The sequence below is a fragment of the Pseudopipra pipra genome, chromosome 15 (assembly GCF_036250125.1).
Source record: "Pseudopipra pipra isolate bDixPip1 chromosome 15, bDixPip1.hap1, whole genome shotgun sequence".
Classification (NCBI taxonomy): Eukaryota; Metazoa; Chordata; class Aves; order Passeriformes; family Pipridae; genus Pseudopipra; species Pseudopipra pipra.
Window position 1 is genome coordinate 3,429,811 of NC_087563.1, and position 7,640 is coordinate 3,437,450.

The window sequence follows — 7,640 nt, forward strand, 5'->3', positions numbered from 1 at the left end:
GGAGAGCCCTGATAAAACAGGTCAAGGACGCAGGTCGGACGCTCAGTCACCATCCCTGCCCCTGGCACGGGACTGGGACTCACTGCGGTGGGCAGTGGGGAGGGCATAGCGTGGGCACGAGGTGGGGCGGGGGGCTGTGGTGGGGTGGCTGGGGACAGTGGTGGTCCCCGGGGAGTGGAGCAGCCTGGCCCTGCCCCCCTGCTGCCCTGCGTGCTGAAACCAGCTTCCCTTTCCCCGCATCGATTAGTCGATCTAATCAGGCCAGTTTAATGCTGGGTCCCTAATGAGGCTCAACCAGGAAGAAATTATTTAAATTAGTTACATGACATGCTGTGTTCTTGGGCAAGAGAAAAACAGGATCTATTCTGCTCTGTCTGAAGAACCTGAAGTGTATCTCAAATGAAACCTTCTGCCGATGAGAGGTGTGGGAGACATTAGAGAGCCCTTTCTAGTTCTCTGGATGCAGAGAGTGAATCAACAGCTGTCGTTCCACAGCCTCTTCTGCCCCAGCCATGCTGCCCTCCTCACAGAGAATCACAGACTCGTTTAGGTTGGAAAAGCTCTCTAAGATAATCAAGCCCAACTGCTCCCCCAGCACTGCCAAGGTCACTGCTAAACCATGTCCCCAACTGCCACATCTACATGGCTTTTAAATCCCTCCAGGGATGGTGACCCCACCACTGCCCTGGGAAGCTGTGCCAGTGCCTGACCACCCATTTTGGTGAAGAGATTTTTCCTAATATTCAACCTAAACCTCCCCTGCTGTAACTTGAGGCTGTTTCCTCTTGTCCTGTCTCTTGTTCTCTGGGAGCAGAGCTTGACCTCACCTGGCTCCATTCTCCTGTCAGAGAGGTTCAGAAAGCCAGAAGGTCCCCCCTGAGCCTCCTTTTCTCCAGGCTGAGCCCCTCCAGCTCCCTCAGCTGCTTCTCATCAGACCCTTCCCCAGCTCCATTGCCCCTCTCTGGACATGCTCCAGCACCCCAACATCTGGCAGATCCTCCCATGAGACAGTTTGCTCCACAAAATGGGAAAAAACTAACAAACCCAAACCAAATAAAACCCTCTGGATCATTTTGTGCCACACCAGCAAGCCCAAGTGACAAAGGGGGTGATGAAGGGTGTGGGAAAAGGGCACTTCACACATGGGTACGAGCAGGGGCTGCTGCTCCGCTGCCTGGAGGTGCAGGCAATTCCCTCCCACAGGGCTTTCCTTGCCCTAGGATGTTATTTACATATGCCTTTGCAAGTGATACTGCCCAGCCAGGACCTCGAAGCAGACACAATATACATTGTTCTGCTGATCTACATCGAACTCGTCCTAGTCCGTGACTCCATGGTCGTCCTGTTAAACATTAACTGAGAAAACAGCTTCAGAAACATTGCTTGGCCTCATTAAAATCTTCAAACAACACTTGATACTTACAAAACCTTATTACCAGTTTGCATATTAATGCAGCGCAGGCCTTATTGCGTTTATTACCCTTCCAGCAGAAAGTATATATTAATTTTTGGTTGTGGCTGTCTTTTCCCTGGAAAGGAGGCTGGGATGGAATGCTATCCAACAAATTGGGACTTAGCTCCTACTAAAAGAAGACAAGCCATCTCTCCCCTGGAAAGAGGAGAGACAGGACATGGAGCAAGGACACGTGGAGGGTACATTCACCCAGTTCCCATCAGGTGTGTAAGCACAGCCCCAGGAACCAGCTCCCCAGGAGAGGCGTGGGAGCATCCTGGAGATTAAACTACTGGGTTCCCATAAGCTCCCTCACAGGCTTCACTGCCATGTGTGGGGTGGCCAGCTCTGAGCTGCAGCTGAGGGCAGGGAACTCCTGAGATGTGGAGTGGGGTTGTTTGAACATGCTGTCCGAGATGCTGGAGGACAGACCAGCTTTTGCACCTGTGAAACTCGTCCCCTTTGCAATTTTACCGGTGATTTTTGCCCTTGCTTTCTCCTGTTCCCTGGCATGACCTACTGGTATTAGCAGATGTGGGAAGGGAGGTGTGAATCCTGTCTACTGGGAAGCCTGGGCTGCCTGGAAACTCTGGTTTAGCAATGTTTATCTCCCCCCAGCCCTCCCCACGGCAGCCAAACTCGGCAGCTCCACAATAAAAGCTTTTGTCTTTGGTGTTTACTTTTTCACGATTGCCTGAACACCACCAGCCACAGGAAGGAGTTGACCTTGCAGAGGACGAATGCAGGAGCTGGACCTACCCAGGCTGTGGAGAGCAGGTGAATGGTGAGACAGGGAACAGCAGAGGGCAAGGCTGTTGCCCAGAGGACTCGCTGTGGCCACTTGCCCCCATTCCTGCTGGTTTCACACCTCTTTCCACACAGTAGTTTGGTTAAGCCAGTTGCAAAAGCCTTGTGAAACAACCCCGTTGTCTTGCAAGAGGGTTCTGTGGGACTGTGGGTTGCAGGCAGGGCCAGGCAGGGCAGCTTTGCTGGGGATTGTTTTTGGTGGAGGTGTCTCCAGGGCAGAAGGGATCAGGGAGGAGATGTCCTTGTCCTTGTCCCTGTGACAGACCCAGCTGAAGAGATCCTGCTCCACCCCCACACTCCCACCAGCCTGCACCTTCCTGCCTACTACAGGCCAGTGCCTCCACAAAAACACTGTTTAGGCCCCCGTGGGCAGATCCAGGATTCATATAACACATCAAGAGGAAAGTGCCACCTGGGAGGATAAAGTCCATGGATCTGCACTCTGTGTGCTGAAATCCCAAGCCCTACCTGGGACAAAGGTCTTTCTTACCCATCACCTGTACTATCAGGAAATTTTTCTGACCTGCTTCACACAAATTAGCAGTCTAAAGGTTACAATCCATACTTTCTGTCAGGGACACAGGTGGCTTTGGAAGCAGGCGTTGGTCTGCCCTGCCAGGAGCTGTGCCTGGGTGTCTGATCCGAATCAAATGAAAGCTGCTGGATCTGGAGTGGATGGGGCTGGTACTCCTGATGGCAAACCATGGTCTGTGAGCAGGGAAGCAGCAGCAGCTCACGTGTGAAGTGGGTCACTGCTGGTCCAGCCTGAATCACAGCCTCCAGGCATGATGCTGTTGAACAGATCCAATGTCCCCTCCTATCCTGCAGCCTCATCTGGGTGAACCTAAGCCCTGCACTCTGAAAACTGGCTCTGTGAGAGAGAAGTGTTGGTTGTCTGCCCCTCCTTACTCAGGATGGGTTCTGGTGAGCCTCCTGCTGACTTATGAAACTCTCCAACTGCTCCTTGTCTCAGTCGTCCTGCCTGGTGGTGAAATAGTGTTAGTGGCAGCATTACCCTCTCTGCCTTCTCCTCTTCACAGGGCTGGGAGCAGTGCAGAAAGCTGTCACATTGCTCACTGTGCCCTGGCCTCGTGCAGGACAGTCCTGAAGCTGATCTGCTCTTCTGCATGCAGGTCCCAGGGCTCTGCCTCCTTCCCAAGCTGCTGCCTGGTGCTGGGTGTCTCTGCAGACTTGGGTCTCTGCTCTCCATCACCCTCAGTGTCCTTTGATCTCTCACTCCCACTTAGTAAAGTAAGATTTATGCTGGAAGATAAGATAGGAAGGCTGTTCTGTTTGGGTATGTGAAATTATCAAAAGCTAGGCTGATCACTCATGGAAAGAGAACAGATCACCTGGCAAGGTCCGAGGCTCAAGGACCCCCTTGTGAAGGTGCCTGCAAGGGAAGCCAGAGCTGTAGCTCTCCTCCTGCTATACCAGGGTAAGAGGGGCTTGGAAGGATCTCAAATCCATTTCTCCCTGCACTCCAGTGTGGCTGGTAGAAGTAGATAATTTGCTGCATCTCTGTTTTCCTACCTGCAAGAAAAGGTTGGACACAGGACACCCCGAGAGTTTGAGTTTCAACTCACCTCCATTTGTAAATGAGGTGAAGAAGCTCGAGGCTGAGGGCTGTTGAAAGGACAACATTGTCAATACAGGATAAAGCCTGCAGCAGAGCCAGGATTGAGTCCAAAGGGCACCTGTGCTCCCTCTCTAGCTGGTGCATCCCCAAGGACTGTCACTGTGGGGTTCAGGCAGACAAACCCCTGTTGCTCTGAAGGGATTGGTTTGCTCTGTTGCTCCTGCAGCCATGAGAGCTGAGGGAGATGATAAGGAAACACCTGTGACCCCTCTGAGTGCCCTGCAGGAGCTGAGGCCAAGACATTCCGGGTCTGCTGGTTTTGGCTGGGGTAGAGTTAATTTTCTTCACTAGTATGGAGTGTGTTGGATTTGTGCTGAACACAGGGGTGATAATGTAAAGATATTTCTGTTATTGCTGAGCAGGGCTTACACAGAGCCAAGGCCTTTTCTGCTTCCCCTCCTGCCACTCTGGCAAGGGATTTGGGGGTGCATGGGGAGACACAGCTGGGACTGGTGACCCCAACTGACCCAAGGGATATTCCAGACCAGGTGTCATCATCCTCAGTACATAAAAAGGGGGGAGGAAGGAGGAAGGGAGGGATACTTGGAGGGATGACTTTGTCTTCCCAAGTCACCGTTACATGTGACATGACCCTGTTCTCCTGGAGGTGGCTGAACACCTGCCTGCCCATGGGAAGCAGGGAATTCAGTCCTTATTTTGTTTGTGAGGCCTTTGCTTCCCTTATTAAACTGTCTTTGTCTCAACCCATGAGTTTTTCAGCTTTTACCCTTCCAATCCTCCCCCCGATGCTGCTGGTGGAGGAGTGAGAGAGGGCTGTAAGGGGCTTGGGGATTGATGGGGTTAACTCTTGCCAAGGTGTTTAAGCCAAGGGAAACCAAGACAGCCCCAGCAATAAAGAAACAACAACCCATCATTCCTGGGCTGGCCTGACTGTGGCTGAGCAGAGGAACTGATATAGGCTTGGCAGGTTCGTGGGCTGAGGAGATCTGACCTGTGTTTGGGGTTTTCTCCAGGAGCCCTGGGCAACACCCAAGAGTCCTGCTGGCTGTGTGGGACCGTGGGGAGATGTGGAGAGCAGCAGAAGTGCCAGCCTGGGATGCAAAGGAGTGGACAATACATGGGAAGGGTCTGGGAGTGATCTTTGCAGAGCCAGAGCAGCTCCCAGCTAGATATCCAGGGGAATTCACTGTGGGACAAGGGATTTACAGCCCTGTGTATTTGGGTGCCCATGGTGTGATTCCCTGCAGAACACACTGGCTGCTGGGGGGACAGGCAGCAGGTGCCATCCTGCCTGCAAGAGGGATTGTCCCCGACATGTTCTGCTTTAAGGGGGGCCTCACAGATGGGATGACCTGTTCTTGCTGAGATCCAGGCTGTCATGGCAGGACCATGCGGATCCAGCCCTCCAAGGGCCCAGGATTTTCATCATCCCTCAGGATCACTGCTCTGATGATGGCCCCTGTACAGCTGAGAGGCTGCAGGAGGAGGTGTTTGGAGGGTGTTAGGGCAGACCAGCAGTGCTCTTACCACAAACAGGACCTGCTTAGCTGAACTGGTGCCAAACAGCTTCAAAGCAGCCGTAAATCAACCTCAGAATTAGCCCAGCTGGTCTGGACCCTCGAGCAGACCCTGCTGCCTCCTTGAACTGCAGGGGTTGGACACAACCCTGCTTCAGAGGGATGGACCTGCATGGCCAGGAGGCCTGGCAGTGCTTGTGGTGGCCTGGGTGGGTCAGCTGCTGGCCCTGCAGGGTGGGATGTGAGGGAGGACGGCCACGTGTCCGTGTGGATGCAGCGCTCGGAGCCCAGGCGGGGCTGGGGAGGGGAGCTGGTGCAGGACAAGGCTGAGCACAGGAGCTCAGCCCACAGCGTGTGGGTTTTACCAGGGTCCTGCTGGATGGCTGGGAAGGGGGAGAGATGAGGTTGCACAGGGGAAATTATATCTTGGTGGTTGCAGTTTTCTGCTGTCAGAAGGCAAACCACCATCCTCACAGGAACTTCCTTACAGGAAAGAGGGAGCAAGACTATTTACAAGAGCATGTGGTGACAAGACAGGGGGGGATGGGTTCACATTGAGAGTAGGTTTAGATTTAGATATTAGGAAAAAATTCCTCCCTGTGAGGGTGGGGAGGCCCTAGCACAGGTTGCCCAGAGAAGCTGTGGCTGCCCTATCCCTGGGAGTGTCCAAGGCCAAGTTGGATGGGGCTTGGAGCAGCCTGGGATAGTGGGAGATGTCCCTGCCCATGGCAGGGGGTTGGAACGAGATGATCTTCAAAGTTCCTTCCAACCCAAACCATTCCATGATTCTCTGACCCTTCACAGCATCCAGCTGCACGTACCCTGTGGTATCCAGGAGCCCTTGGCTCCTGCAAAGCAGATGGAAGAGCATTAGACAGAAGGCAATAATATTGGCACTCTCACAGCAGTGCCTTTTGCTTCCCACAAAGCATTTTATCCTGAGAATGTTGATTGCTTTGCAAGATCCTAAATTATTAAGCCTTAAAATTCATCACTATTCACACAGTGGTGTGACCCAATCGGCAGGAGAGGAAAGGAACAACTCTCCTAAGCCCTCCAGCTCAACACTCTCAGAGTAAATCCTGAGCTGGGGTTTCCCTGAGACACCCCCAGTTCTGAGGGGAGATATTCCACTGTTACCAGGGTATGAGGCTGTTCAGCAGCAGTTCTCTCTGGGTCTTGATTTTGTTCAGTGTTTTGCTAGAATGATCATGGGTTTTGTCCCTAGTCCTGGAAGAACTGGCAATGGCACGTTCCTGGAGAACAGACCTCTGCCCCAGGGCTCTAAACATGGCTTGTGTGAGTTGCCTCACGCCCCATAACTGATGCTGGAAGCTCCCTGTCACTAACCAATGGATTTGGACTCAAGCAATCCCAAACTTCACGGGAGACCCACAGGATCTGCCTTCAGCCCTTCTGTCAGCACTGCCCCACGAGACCTGCTGAAATTGGACCCTCATGGAATTGTACCTGACTGCTGGCAGGGCCCTTCCCTTGCACTTGCAAATCCCATTTACATGCTGTATATCCCATGGGACAGCATGTAGGCATCTCTCCCCATCAATCAAGGGCTATGCCAGCCCCTTCTCAGCCAGCTCCCCTATTCCTCCCTATTCCCATGGACTGACCTCACTTCCAGGTGCCTCAGCAGCAATTTAGCAGCTCGAGGGCACAGGAAAAGCTCATGTCTGTCTTTGTGTGTGTTCAGGATTGCTTCCAGCACTGGCTTTCCACCTCCCAGCATTGGGACCAATGTCATTTCAGCCTCTTCTGTGCTGTGCCATGTCCCTACATGGCACAGCAGCTTCTGTGCTTGAATTCCCCTTTTCTGGTGGGAACCATGTTGCCACACAGCTCCATCAGGGAAAACCTCCTGCTGCTTAAAACTTGGGCACAGAAAGGTGATGGAGGGAGGGAGGTGAAAGCTGAAATCACTCTGGGATGTACTGTGAGTAGCAGCTGAGCCTGGGGAAACTCTCTGTTGTAGGAAAGGCTCCATCTGAACGACCTTCACTGCCAGCTGAGCCTGTGAAGGTGTGGAGGAGCTGGCCTGGGCTCTGGGAGCCTGTTCCAGAGGGGTCAGCTGCTTCCTGAAAAAGCACTCCACTGAGCCCAGTTGCATGGCCAGGGTGCCTGGCCTCCCATCTCCAAATAGCAGATTGGGAATGGACCTACAGTGGGAATTCCTCTCCCTGCTCGTGGCTCCCCCTGGGTGGGACCCCGTGGTTCCCAGGCCTCTCAGGGTGCCCAGTCCCACAGCTGA